This window comes from Macaca mulatta, chromosome 8, assembly GCF_049350105.2.
Source record: "Macaca mulatta isolate MMU2019108-1 chromosome 8, T2T-MMU8v2.0, whole genome shotgun sequence".
Taxonomy (NCBI): Eukaryota; Metazoa; Chordata; class Mammalia; order Primates; family Cercopithecidae; genus Macaca; species Macaca mulatta.
The window spans coordinates 150554242-150569395 of record NC_133413.1 but is presented as its reverse complement, the minus strand read 5'-3'; the positions used below and the strand labels follow the sequence as shown (position 1 = coordinate 150569395).

General features: G+C 44.0%; 1 protein-coding gene across 9 annotated transcripts in view; it reads left to right on the top strand.

Annotated features, from left to right (window-relative positions):
* Positions 1-15154, top strand: part of TRAPPC9 (trafficking protein particle complex subunit 9) — a 732314-nt gene that overhangs the window by 223622 nt on the left and 493538 nt on the right. The gene's annotated exons all lie outside the window — the stretch shown is intronic.

Below are 15154 nucleotides of genomic sequence, written 5' to 3'. Positions count from 1 at the left end.
AAGGTTCTAGCTGAAGCTTTTTGTTGCCTTGCCTGGTGTTTGCTGGAGCCCTGGCAGCACAGGGGTCGCGCTTCCCCTGCGGGGGCCTCGCTCTGCATTCCAGGCTGGCTGTTTCCCGTCGCCCCAGCTCTCTGATCAGGCAGGGAAAGTTAATTTTCAGTTTATCCAACTCTTTTTCCTTGTCACAAGAGGGGAGCATTGTTGTTCCCAGCTCTCTACATCTTCGAGCTGAAATCAATTCACATCTTACGGTTTAATTCAGATCTGCAATTATTTTCGGATTACGTTGGCCATTTGTCATATTATGCGCTGCTTTTGTCTTGTGTTTGGTGGGTTATCCGCCTTTGTTCTGAAGGAAAAAGGTTAATGACGCTTTGGACAGCCTGCCCATCGTTATATTTAGCCTGTGCCATCTCCCTGCCGTCTGACTCACAGGCACTAATTTCACAGCGTGGCGGTGCAGCCTAGGGAAAGGTCAGCCTGCTCCTGCTTCCCTGGAGCTCTCAGGAGCACTTTTCTGGTGCTGGGGCTCCTCCGGACCCTGAAAGTTTTTCAACACCCCTAAGCTGAATATGCTCCAGACATCTGTCTAATAACCTGTAAGTGCACTTCTCCCTAGCCACTGTTAGCCTGTAGGTGGGGAGGTTGACTCACTTCTTTGATTTAAATTTGGGTTGGAAAATAACTTCCTAAACCAGCAGGAGAGAATGAAAATCCAGGTGTTTGTCATTCGTCAGCAACAGGTGATCCCCATTGCAGGCAGCCGGAGCCGACGTCTCCCGGACCACTGAGCTGGCTGTTTTCATTAGTGCCCTTTACGCCCAGGCTGGCAGTGACTCACCGTGAGACAAGTCAGCTAGGTGTTCAGGACAGGGATTTCAGAGTATTTTCGTCCCAAGAGGAAAGGGAAGATTTCTACGGATCACTGCCAGTTGGTTTACTGTTAGCTCATCGTGTTGATCACACCAAGTCTTGCCAATTTGGTTTTCTAAGTATTTTCACGCCTTCTCCCTGTGTCCGCGTCACTGCTCTGATTCAGGCCCTTGTCATTTCTCATCTTTGCCATTTTAGTAGTCTTTGGATTGGGCTCCCGGCTGCTAATTTTGTCCCCTTTTCCACTATCTTCCACATTGTCACCGCAGTCATGTTTCTAAGGCAGAATCTGACTCTGCCCCTCTTCTGTGGGGTGACTTCTGGTGGTGTCCTGTCACCCTTGGGACGATCTCTCCCGGGGCCTGCACGGTGTGCCCTTGCTGCTGCCTTGCCATCCCCCTCCTCCCTCCTGTGGTTTATATTCCAGGAACACTGAATTACTTGCATTTCTCTGATTTGCCATGCCCTCATATTTACTGCAAGAATAAACCAGTGGCTCTCCAGCTTTTCTGCACTCTGGAATCACCTGGGGATCTTAAAAAAACATGTCTGACTCCTAGTCCTAAATTTGGAGATTTAACTGGACTTACAGTTTTTCAGAGTACCCCAGATGATTCTAATGTGCAGCAAAGTTTGGGAACCATTGGTATAGACTGTCTTTCTTCTGCTCGTTTTCTTGAAAAACTCTTACTCATTCTCTGAATCTCAAGGCAGTTGTTCCAAATTCTGGGCTTCTCCAGGCAGACCTAGTTGCTGCTTATTCTCTGTTCCCCGTGATGATGAGTTTTGAGGTCTGATGGGGCAAGTCTCCCGACTAGATGATTGTTCAGGAGCTTTTTGGATGCTCTGTGTCTGATGATCTTCCACATCAATTTTATTTCATTTATTTTGTATATTTTTTTGAGATGAAGTCTCACTGTCGCCCAGGCCAGAGTGCAGTGGCGTGATCTCAGCTCACTGCATCCTCCACCTCCCAGCCTCAAGTGATTCTCCTGCCTCAGCATCCTGAGTAGCTGGGACTACAGGCATGTGCCACCACACCCAGCTAATTTTTTTTATTTTTAGTAGAGGCGGGGTTTCACCATGTTAGCCAGACTGGTCTCAAACTCCTGACCTTAGGTGATCCGCCTGCCCTGGCCTGCCAAAGTGCTGGAATTACAGCGTGAGCCACCGCACCCAGCCCACATCAATTTTAGAATCAATTTGTCAAGTTCCTGAAAGCAGTATGTTAGAATATTGACTGGGACTGCATCAAATCTATAGATTAATTTGGAGGAGAATGACATGTTTATGGTGGTTAGTCTTCCTATCTATGAATATTGTATGTCTCTTCATTTATTTGTCTTTTTAAATGTCTTTCAAAAATATTGCCTCATATTCTCTATAAAGGTCCCACAGATTTTACTACATTTATTCCCTAATATTTTTTGTTAAGTGGTATTTGAAGTCTTTTTTTATGGAAGTATAACTTACATACAGTAATGAACACAAAGGTTAAGTTTATAGCTTGATGAATTTTTATTTTTATGTTCATATTAATCTGTGTAAACACCCAGATCATGATATAAATAATTTCCAGCACCCTCCAGTTCTCTTGAGTCCTCCAGTTGATAACTCCTCACAAAGATAACTGTAAATTACGACTTCTATCATAGATTAGTTTTGTTTTTACTTAAGTTCCATGTAGAAGAAATAAGTGACCACTGTGGCTCATGCCTGCAATCCCAGCACTTTGGGAGGCTGAGGCGGGTGGGTCACTTGAAGCCAGGAGTTTGAGACCAGCCTGGCCAACATGGTGAAACCCCATCCCTGCTAAAAATATAAAAATTAGCTGGGCATGGTGGCACATGCCTGTAATCCCAGCTACTTGGGTGGCTGAGGCAGAACTTCTTGAACCTGGGAGGCGGAGGTTGCAGTGAGTCATGATCACACCACAGCACTCCAGCCTGGGTGACAAAGTGAGACTCTGTCTCAAAAAAAAAAAAAGTACATTCTTTTGTTTTCTTTTTTCCTTTGGCCTAAAGTGACACAATTGTATGCTCTTAATTTCTCCATGTTAGAAGTCTGTATCTTGTTTTTTTCCTTCTTCCTGCACTTGATATCTGAGATGCATGTATATTGTATTTTGCATTTGTTCTTTTCTATGGCTGGACGGTATTGCGTGAAAATGCCACAGTTTATTCATTATACTTGTGATGAACATGTGGGCGGTTTTTACGTTTGGGCTGTTATGAATGATGCTGCTATAGACATTCTTGTGCACGTATTTGGTGGACATAAGCTCATGTTTATGTTGGCTTTCATGGTTCCATAACCAAACAGATTTTCAAAATGTTCCTTGGGATTTCTGTACATCCCTGTGCTACGTATGAACTCTCTCTTGCTCCAGATCTTCACCACGCATTGGTGTTGTCAGTATTTTAAATTACAGCTGTTCTGGTTTACATGTGGTGTTGTCTCACTGTGGTATTAACTTGCTTTTCCCAAGTAGCCAATAATGTTGCACGTCTATCATATACTTATTTATTATTTGGATATATACTTTTGTGAAGTGTCTATTAAAATATTTTCTTCATTTCTTTATTGGGTTATTTACCTTCCAACTGATTTATAGGAGTACTCAACATATTTTGGATATTAGTCCATTGTCAGCTATGAGTATTGCACACATCTTAGAATCTGTGGCCAGGCTTTTTACTTTCCTGATGCTGACTTTTGATGAAGAGAATTTATCAATTTTCTTAATTAAATTTCTTAACTAAAAATTGTAAATTTTCAGCCAGGCACGGTGGCTCACGCCTGTAATCCCAGCACTTTGGGAGGCCGAGGCAGGTGGATCACCTGAGGTCAGGAGTTAGAGACCAGCCTGACCAACATGGCGAAACCCTGTCTCTACTAAAAATACAAAAAATTAACAGCACATGGTGGCAGGTGCTTGTAATCCCAGCCTACTTGGGAGGCTGAGGCAGAAGAATTGCTTGAACCAGGGAAGTAGAGGTTGCAGTGAGCCTAGATTGTGCCACTGCACTCCCTCCTGGGCAATAAGAGTGAAACTCCATCTCAAAAAAATATATATGTATTGTAATTTTTCTTAGGTTTCTTAATTTTATTATAATTATTTTCCTCTTGGTTAGTGCTAATTTTTGTTTAGGAAATCTTTACTTACATCAAGGTCATGGAAATATGTTTTCTTCTAGAAAATGTATTGTTTCAGTTTTTGCATTTAGGCCTATGAACCATCTTGAATTAACTTGTGTGTGTAGTATTGTGTGGCACATATAAAGTACTCACAAGTATTTGTTGAATAGGGAGCAGGAATTATAGAAGATTTTGAATTATGTCATACAGTTTTAAATTATGGAAGTAACTAGTTCTTAATGTTCTCTCTAATCAGGTAACAGGACTTACACAATTTCCTTCTTTCTGGGTTTTTATACTTTAGCAAAGAAAGCAGTCATAGTTCTTTTTTTTTCTCCATCTTCGTCAGAAATATTTGTTGCATATCTGTTTTATTGCATGCACTCTGCTACTCTTGGGAGTGTCTGGAGTAAAATAAGACACAGTCTCTGCCCTCTAGGAGCTTAGCATCCAGGGTGGCACCATCCACAGGACTCTATGTACTGGCGGGAATGACCTGTGCAGTACTGTCCACCATCGCAGCCACCAGCCACATGTGGCCTTGGTCACTTGAGACATGGACGATGCATCTAAAGCAGAGGTCCCCAGCTTTTTTGGCACCAGGGATGGGTTTCATGGAAGACAGTGGTTTCTAGATAAAGTTGTTCTGCCTCAGATCATCAGGCGTTAGATTCTTGTAAAGAGCACGCAACCTAGATGCCTTGTGTGTGCATTTCACAGTAGGGTTTGTGATCATATGAGAATCTAATGCTTCCACTGATCTGGCAGGAGGCGGAGCTCAGGCGTGCTCACTTGTCCTCCACTCACCTCCTGCTGCGTGGCCCATTTCCTAACAGGCCATGGACCGGGGGTTGGGGACCCCTGATCTCAATGACTCATTATTAATTTTATTTAATTTTAATTACTTTAAATTTAAGTACCCACGTTTCTCTAGTGGCTACTGTATTAGCGTAAGTCTAGTGAGAGGGATAAGCAATTTCACAAATAAATGAAAAATTGTAACTGCTAAATGCCAGCTACAGAATATATGATGCCGAGAGTATATAATCAGGGTTCGACTTAATTTAAAGGGCTGGGAAGGCTTTTCCTTGGGAATAATTACTGAGGTAAGATTTACAGAAGAGGCAGCACTTAAATAGGTGAAAAGGGTAGGGTGGGAAAATGTTGTTTTATGTGTGTGTAAAAACACTGTGGCAGAAAAGAGCAAAGTCAATTCCAGGGACTTAACGTGTGTGTGTGTGTGTGTGGTGGGGGAGAGACCATGTTTATGTGTGTGTGTGTGTGTGTGTGTGTGTGTGTATGTGGTGGGGGAGAGAGTGTGTGTTTATCTGTGTGTGTGTGTGTGTGTGGTGGGGGAGAGACCGTGTTTGTGTGTGTGTGTGTGTGTGTGTGTGTATGTATGTGGTGGGGGAGAGAGTGTGTGTTTATCTGTGTGTGTGTGTGTGTGTGTGTGTATGTGGTGGGGGAGAGAGTGTGTGTTTATCTGTGTGTGTGTGTGTGTGTGTGTGTGTGTATGTATGTGGTGGGGGAGAGAGAGGGGTCTCTACTAAAAATACAAAAAAAAATTAGCTGGGTGTGGTGGTGCCGCACAGGTAATCCCAGCTACTTGGGAGGCTGAGGCAGGAGAATTGCTTGAACTCAGGAGGCAGAGGTTGCAGTGAGCTGCAATCACACCACTGTAATCCACACTGGCCGAGAGAGCAAGACTCCATCTCAAGAAAAAAAAAAAAAGCAGTGATTTACTAGCAGTTTTTAAAACTAATCTTTGGTTTTGAAAGCCCGGCAACAAACTGCTAACTGCTTTTCTCTCTTTTTGCTGGTCATTTACTTATTCATTCATGAAGTCATTAATTCACAAACTCATTCATTCCTGTCATTATTAGGCGCTTTTCAGTGCAGGCATGCAGTTCTTGGCTGCCACATGACACAACTTCAGGGAGTGCCTGTGCATCTGTCCCTGGAAATGATGGCCTTGGAGGGGTGTCCTGGGCTTCCCATGTGCCGGGCAGCACCTGAGGCTGCGAGGCATTTTTCATCACACAGGAACTAGGAAATGACATTAGCTCATTCGTTCACCCAGCAAATATTTTTCTCCATTGCTACTATGTGCTAGGCACTGTGACAAACTATTTGGATACAGACTTTAAATGCAGGTTTCCTGCCCCCAACACTCTATGGTCTAGTAAAGATGTCAGTGCAGGTCACTGTTTTAAGTGCCCAGATCCAAGTCTGATTTCCTGTCTCAGTCAGAGGGGTCCTAAGACCCCCAGCCACAGTTTCCACTTCTCTTGACGATTTCCGCGGAAGAGGGCACGTCCTCCAGGACCGATTGCCAGTGCTCACAAATGCCTTACTTACCTGTGGCTGAGTCCTCACCTGCTTCAGTTTCATCCACTTTCTTTTCTTTCTTTTTCTTTTTTTTTTTTTTTTTTTTTTTGAGACAGAGTCTCGCTTTGTCACCCAGGCTGGAGTGCAGTGGCACGATCTCGGCTCACTGCAGGCTCCGCCTCTTGGGTTCATGCCATTCTCCTGCCTCAGCCTCCCGAGTAGCTGTGACTACAGGCACCTGCCACCTCGCCCGGCTAATTTTTTGTATTTTTGGTAGAGATGGGGTTTCACCGTATTAGCCAGGATGGTCTCGATCTCCTGACCTTGTGATCCGCCCACCTTGGCCTCCCAAAGTGCTGGGATTACAGGCATGAGCCACCGCGCCCGGCCTCTTTTCTTTTTTTTTGAGATGGAGATGTGCTCTTGTTGCCCAGGCTGGGGTGCAGTGGCATGACCTTGGCTCACTGCAACCTCCACCTCCCAGGTTCAAGCAATTCTTCTGCCTCAGCCTCCTGAGTAGCTGGGATTACAGGCGTGTGCCACCACGCCTGGCTAATTTTGTATTTTATTTTATTTTATTTTTTTGAGACGGAGTCTCACTGTGTTGCCCAGGCTGGAGTGCAGTGGCATGATCTCGGCTCACTGCAAGCTCCACCTCCTGGGTTCACCCCATTCTTCTGCCTCAGCCTCCTGAGTAGCTGGGACTACATGTGCCCGCCACCACCCCCAGCTGAATTTTTTTTTGTATTTTAGGTGGAGATGGGATTTCACCATGTTGGTCAGGCTGGTCTTGAATTCCTGACCTCAGGTGATCCACCTACCTTGGCCTCCCAAAGTGCTGGGATTATAGGCATGAGACACCGCGCCTGGCCCTTCTTCTTTTTTTCTTAACCATCTTTAGAAGGAAAGAAAATGCAATAATATCCTTATGCTAACATGACTGTTCAGTGCTTTCAAAGTGCTTTGTAGTTGGTTTTCTGTGTGGCCAGTGTTTTTGTCCAGCAAAGGAGATCATTCTTACCAGTAGGTACCACATGCAGTCTTGGTTGGACATTAGCTCTTGGAGCACATTTTATGCTTGTGCCTGTTGTGAGATGGCCTTGCTGCTGTATGAATGTTTACTTTTGCCCTGGCAGGTGACGGTCTGGACTCCCTGTGAAATGACTGGGAGGAAGTGTGCATCCACTGCCATGTGGAGTTATCTGGGACCCTAGAAGGAAATCTCACTCTCAGATTTTAGGGCTGCAACTTTAAAGGACCTTTTCTGCCTATATGATGTTGCTTTGTACATTTTAGAGGCCAAGGGAATATTTGGTACATTGAAAACATATAGAGGCCGGGTGTGGTGGCTCATGCCTGTAACCCCAGCACTTTGGGAGGCTGAGGCTGGTGGATCACTTGAGGCCAGGAATTTGAGACCAGCCTGGCCAACATGGCGAAACCCCATCTCTACTAAAAATACAAAAATTAGCTGGGTGCGGTGGCGTGCGCCTGTAATCTCAGCCACTTGGGAGGCCGAGGCATGAACCTGGGAAGCGGTGGTTGCAGTGAGCCGAGATTGCGCCACTACACACCAGCCTTGGCGATAGAGTAAGACTCTGTCTCAAAAAAGAAAAAAGAGGCCAGGTGCGGTGTCTCACACCTGTAATCCCAGCACTTTGGGAGGCTGAGGCAGGTGGATCACGAGGTCAGTCAGGAGTTCAAAACTAGCCTGGCCAAGGTGGAGAAACCTGGTCTCTACTAAAAATACAAAAAAAAAAAAAAAATTAGCTGGGCATGGTGACAGGTGCTAGTAATCCCAGCTACTTGGGAGACTGAGGCAGAGAATTGCTTGAACCCGGGAGGTGGAGGTTGCAATGAGCGGAGATCACACCACTGCACTCCAGCCTGGGCCACAGAGTGAGACTCTGTCTCAAAAAAAAAAAAAAAAAAAAAAAAAGGAAAAAGAAAACATATGGAGTTGACTAAAGCACAATGTTTTGATGTAGCTACTTGCCTACTGCTTTCTATGTTTCCCATTCTTTTCTGTATCTTTGACCTTCCTTCTGAAATGATTTTCTATGTACCTGAAGTGTAGTATTTAGAAGTTCCTAATGAGAACGTGTTGGTGGTAAGTTCTCTTAATTTTTAGCCAAAGAGTGTGTTTGTCACCATCATTCTTTAAAAAAGTTCTGCTGTATACATAGTCTAGTGTAGCAGATGAATTTTCTTTAATATTTTGAAGATGAATTCTTATGACTTCCCTTGCTGCTGGGAGGTTAGCTTCTGGTCTAATTGTTATTCCTTTGGATATAATCTCTCTTTTCTCTTTATCCTCCTCCCTCCCCCCAAAGTGTGTTTGTACCCTAACACAGTTGTACTACTCTTTTAGTTTTTAAAAAATATTTGTTGAGATAGAATTCACGTGAGATACAATTCGGTCACTTAGTGTATTCACAGGGTTGTGCAATTGTCCCCACAGTCTAAGTTTAGAACAAGTTGGGAACCACCCAGAACATTTCACAGGAGGTAGTTACAGCCTCCTGTACCTGGAGGCTTCCGGTGTCGGTGAGGGCAGAGGGCTTTAAGTCTGGCCCCGCTGCAGGGAGCATCCGACAGAAGGAAGACCAGTCTCAAAGTGAGGCTGCCCGTGGGGAAGATGGACTGTTGCCATTTGAATAGTATGTGAAGGCCACTATTCCTGTATGATTATTTTTTCTTTCCTAAGCATATTCCAAAGTTTCTGAATGAATGAGCATGCTACTTTCTTTATGGAAATTTAGGATGAGTATTGGCTAATTTCTTAGCCAACTGCTTCTACTGCTTTGGTTTTCTTGAGGATATTTTATGATAACCAGATGGGCTTTTTTGGCACCTGTGGATTTTATGACTAAATGAGAAAGCATCTTTAAAATATATTCTACCTGGAACAGCATATCCCTGACAAACTCCCACTGAGCAATTGTTGCCTCCTGTTGCCTTTGTTAATGTATTTTATTCTAGTTTATTTTAGGTGCCTCTCACAAGAGAGGAAAATGTAGTCAGCCTTATGCATTAGTGTCTCTTTTAAAAGTGTACCAAAATGGACACATCCCTGCGTAGATCCCACCACTGGAGATAGATGCTAAAGCCCCTGCAAGGGTCCTTGGGATTAGTTTAGTGGAATGCATGGTACACAGTTTTGGCCCGGTGATGTGCTGCAGAACAACCTTGGCTGGTGAGCTTTTGTGGAAGCCCAGTTTGGGGACTGAAATATATTATTTGGGTCAGTTTTGCTGGGTAAAACTGACCAATCCAGTTGTCATGAGGTCTACTTCTGACTGTGCTTCTGATGAGCTGTGTGATATTGAGCAAGTTACTTACCTTCTCAGAGCCTCAGATTCCTCATCTATAGAATCGGTAAGAGAACGCCTGACTTTGCAGGGTGTAAAGAGTTGGATGGTGCATACTGAGCGCCTGGTGCCAAGCCATGGACGTGGCTCTCAGCCCTCACCCCTTCCTAGAAGAGCTGTTTTTATTGTGACTCTGCTTTTTCTTTCCCCTGCACAAATCCTGCTTTCAGCTGTCATTTCCCCCAATTGTCATCGTGGTTGGGATATGGCTGAATTCTAGAGAGAAGTATTATTTTAGCATACAAAATGGTCTTTCTGAATTTCCCACAGAGTTGCTCTTAATAGAAAAGTTGAGCACTATAAATGGTAAGTATGAAATTCTCTCTAAAAGCTCAGTTTTATTCATGATGATCTACCAGACTCATACCATTCTTAAATACCCTCTGTCCTGATAAATCCACTAAACTCTTTAGTCCTCCTACTAGGCCGCCTTCATCTGTTTGTAACTTTTTTTGTCCTGTCTTCCTATTAATTGTCATCCCAATCTGTTCTCTGTTCTATTTGTGATAGCCTGTGTTGGCAGAAAAATTGGCTAAATGATTGAACATAATTTTCTCCCCTCCACCCCACCCCAACTGGAGAGAGATCCTTCCCAGGCATGCCCTGTGATTTGCTTCCCTGCTCACGACATCTTATTCCATCTCATCTCTCGCCATCCCTCTGCAGCTGCCCCTTCTCTCCAACTCTGTTCCTGTATGGGCGAAGGGCTCAGCTTCAGTTTTCTGAAGGCTGGCTTCTGCCTCCTACTTGAGCTGGTTACATTCTGTCCCCATTTATAATTTATATGCTTCTTGTGTTTTGTATCTTCAGCTGGATTTGAGAACAGGCTTCTATAGTCTATAAAGAATCCATAGGGTGGCTTTCTTAGTGTTTTTCTGAGCTTGAAGATGGCAGGTTTTTGAGGTTTCTTGGAGATTTTGAGGTCTGTGTCCAAAAAGGAGGCAAATTTCAGATGGAATTTTAAGACTTTTTTTTTTTGCCAAGTGCTCATATCCCAGAGCCTCCTAGTTCCAAAACATTGCTGATTTGTGTTTTTCCAAAGTACTTTTACATCAAATCTCATTGAGTTTTTTAGTTGGTTCCCATTTCAGAGCCAAGAAAACTAAGGTTCATAGAGTTGTGTGTTGCCCAGAGTATCTCAATGTGTTGGGGAAGGAGGGCTGCAGGCAGGCCCCATAGCTGGATCTTTTTCTTTTTCGAGACAGGGTCTCTCCCTGTCACCCAGGCTGGAGTACAGTGGTGTGATCTCAGCTCACTGCAACCTCTGCCTCCCAGGTTCACCCAATTCTCCTGTCTTAGCCTCCCCAGTACCTGGGACTGTAGGCGTGCACTACCACGCCCAGCTATTTTTTGTATTTTTAGTAGAGATGGGGTTTCACCATGTTGCCCAGGCTGGTCTTGAACCCCTGACCTGAAGTGATCCACCCACCTCGGCCTCCTAAAGTACTGAGATTACAGGCATGAGCCACCACGCCCGGCCCATAGCTGGATCTTTATAACGTGATTCAGAGGAAGACAAACCAGACTCTTTTCTTTCTAGAATTTGTAAATCAAATCTCATAGAAGGGCTTTTCATGTCCCTTCTTGTACCTTCTGTTTGTTCTCTGGATAAACACTGTTGATGGGGTGTTTTCGTCTCTGGCCATGGCAGGATCAAGGCCAACCTTGATCCAACCAGAACCACATGGGACGAAGAAGGAGCTGCTCCCCAAAGAAAAGAGAAATGCGGGGCAGACAAAAGCCAGATGTTCACTCTGCTTTCCTCTACAGGCCAAAACATCTGACCATTTCCAGAAATGAAGAATTTACCATTGTTATAAGTGTAAAATAGGATTGGTATTTCCAAGGCAAAAAAAAAAAAATAATAAAAAATAAAGAAGAATCAGGGTCCTTCGGGCGATGAAAGTGTTTGTGTGCTTGCTAAGGATGGAGCCTCCCTTGGGAGGAGCTAGACAAGCTGTATTACAGGCCCTGTGTATATGTCAGAGAGAGGGATGGAGACCCAGGGAGACACAGACACAAACAGACATGAAATGGCAAAAATACCCTGTTGGGCACCTGGCCTTCACTCAACAGAGGACAACTTATTGGGCGAAGTCACATTGAGTGGTCTTTCATACCATGCTTGCTTAGAGGTCCACTTGACCTAGTTTCTGGGGTAAGATGCTAAACAAATGTGGAGTTTATGTTTTGCAAATGGTTCTGTTCGTAATATTAGTACCCTTCACAGCAGGCATCCGGGCATCATGGTGTCATGGAGAAGTTTTATAAATTGTGTCCCTGGTGCTGAGAGAAATGAGGAAAAAAGAGAGAAAATTAACTCATTCAAACTTAACAGCTTTTGATTGAGTCTTTACAAATAAGTCTTTGCACATATCTACCTGATGAAATTTCAGTTAACCAGGAGTTGGTTGTTGAATGTGACTTTGGGATGATGGAATTTTTTATTGAGCGTGTGTGTGTAAACTGTGTGCATGTCAACTAAATACTGAATTTGACCCTGTGATTTATTCATTCATTTAGTTACTATTTACTGAGGGCTTCCAATTTGTTAGAGCCTGCGTCAGCTACTATGAGGGACACAATGGTGAATCTGACAAGAATTCAGTCTTCAAGGAGTTTATAGTCATCAAGGAATCTAAGACGTGCATAATTTGCTGCGGTGGGAATAAGAACAGCTCTTTTTACTGAATGCTTGCCCCATGCCAGGCATTATGATGAATCCTTCCTGTGCAATAATTCATTTATTCTTCTATATAACCTCACAGCGTATGTGTTCTCACTGTTCCCATTTAGGGGATGATGGATTTAAAGCTCGTAGAAGGTTATTTGACTTGATGAAGGTCATTCAGCCAGGTAGGAGGGGAGCCATACCTGAGCCCCGACCCCTCTGACCTCCTACGAGGCTCTCTGCCTGTGTACAGGTCAGCAGGAGGTAGACACGAGTCTTAGGATAGAGAAGATGCTGGAACTCCGAGGAAGATGTACTTGCTTTCCATTAGGACAGCTGAGGGAGGCATTATGGAAGAGGTAGCATTTGAACTGCGACCAAAAATAGGGGCATATTAGGATATAAGGTTGTCAGAGGGAAGATAATTACCAATGCATAAAGGCAAACAGAAATGGAGGTAGAACAAGGAGTGACAAGAAATAAATTTTGGTAGAAAAATGGCCTACCAGTTGCAGGGACTGACATGGTACAAAGCTGGGCCTTAGGCCCAGTGAGGGCTGCTTTGTTTCCAGTCTGCCTTCACTTTGTGGCCCTACCTGAAGCTTCCTGGATTTACTATCCACTCTCCACGGGGAACACTGAACACCAGTGTTTTTCACATCAAGTCCTTTGAATATGTCAAAGGTTCTCCTCGGATTCCGCTCAGATTCTCTTGGTGAACTCTTCTGAAATCTGCAGGCACCTCTAGGGGATGTTTGTCAGGCTCATGTATCTGTATTTCCCCCTCTGCTAGACAGTAACCCTGTAGTTCTTGTTAGCGCTCTGATGCTTGCATGGATTTTAAGACTACTTTGTCCATGTTTTCTAGCTGTTCTCAGTGGCTGAGCTGGTCTGAGTTGTCTAGCCTGTTATGAGGAATATAATCTTCTGAATTTCGTTTCGTGCCTATGCAGCCCGAGCTGCTCGTGGGACGCCAGGTGGATCTTTGCTGCCCACATGCAGTGCTTGAAGAGGGGCCGGTTGGGCACCTCCAGTTTCTTCCAAGTGCAGAGAGGACCCTACTCTTAAGTGCTTGATCACAGTCTTCATACGTGTCTTCCATAGGCACCACCAACAGAAACAGATCAGTTTGTCATTTTTCTTATTATAGATGCACAATGTCTGGTTCCTTCATGTGCTATTTTGGGCATAAGGTGTCATGAACTTTTCAAGTAGACAATTTTTTAACTTAAGACAGTTTAACTTTTGAAGATTTGAAGCCTCTAAATAGAAAATTGCTTAGTTATTCTTTACCCAGTTGAATATTGTTTGTCATCCCTGAAAATTGAACTACTTAAGGGGATATACCTTAGCAAATGATGCTTAAGAGAAGTTATTTTTTTTAAATTATGAACTATTTCTATTATGCTTGGTTAATTGATATTTTTGCAAAGAGATATTAGGCATAGGGCCTTGGGTCTAAGTGATTGGGAATTTGGAAATATATGTTTTGTATCAATTAAAAGTAAATATTCTTCATCTTATCACAAGAAGCTTTAGTTTCTTAATAAGAAGTTACTTAGATGGGTTCGTTTGAGATATGCAGCTATTGAATTTTTCTTTCCCAACAACTGTGTTAAAGTGAAAAGGATCCTAGGCTTAGAATCAAAAACACCGAGTGTGAGTTTCAGACCTGCCACCCATCCACCCATCCATCCATCCAATCAAGTTTCCTAAATATCCATTCATGTGTAGTACGATGCCTACGATCAATTATCGCCAGTATGACTGTGAGCAGGTTGTTTATTGCTGTTCTATAAAATGGGGGCAAGTTTCATTATCCTCAGCAAACTAACGCAGGAGCAGAAAACCAAACACCGCATGTTCTCACTTACAAGTGGGAGCTGAACAATGAGAACACGTGGACACAGGGAGGGAAACAGCACATACTGGGGCCTGTCGGGGAGTGGAGTGAGGGGAGGGAAAGCATTAGGAGAAATAGTTAATGCATGCTGGGTTTAGTGCCTAGGTGATGGGTTGATAGGTGCAGCAAACCACCATGGCACGTTTACCTGTATGACAAACCTGCACATCCTGGACGTGTACTCTGGAACTTTAAAAAAAAAAAAAAAAAGAAAATTAAAATGAGGGCAAGCTTAGAAACTATCAAGTGCTGTACTGATGTGAGTCCACATCTTACCAACCTCACTTTCTACCATTTGCTCTTTTGTGTCTGCTGTTCCATGTATCTTAAGCCAAAATCGGTATTAACGTGATTTCTTGCACAGGTTGCCTCTGGTGGTTTGTTCTCTTGGCCTGGTTTACGCTGGAAGTCTGTGATACTTGCCATACTTATAGGTAGGCTTCTCCTGCGTGCCAGCTGGGTTCTGTCAGGGAGCTGCAGCTCCTTGAAAATAACTCCTTAGGAGGCAGTATCTTTACGTTCTTGAGAATATATAAAACTGCAGTCAAATAACTCATTCATTCCGCCAGGTCTTCTCTTCTGTTAAATGGGGTATCATGCAGAGGCCTTGGAGACCAGTGCAGACTTTGACATTTCCTCTTGAGTGCTAGGGGCAGGGGGTGAGCCCCCTTTCCTCAGGCGACTCTGCCTGCTGTGTGGGGAATTGACTTAGGGAAAGGAGTGAAGGCAAAGGGGGAGAAGAGCCAGGAGGGTAACAACAGTGACTCTGAGTGGGTGCTGGCCACGAAAGCCATCCCTGGGCACACTCCGAGAGCTAGCAGGATTTCCTTTTGGGTTGGACATGTGACATGAGGTGCAGAGAGGACTTAA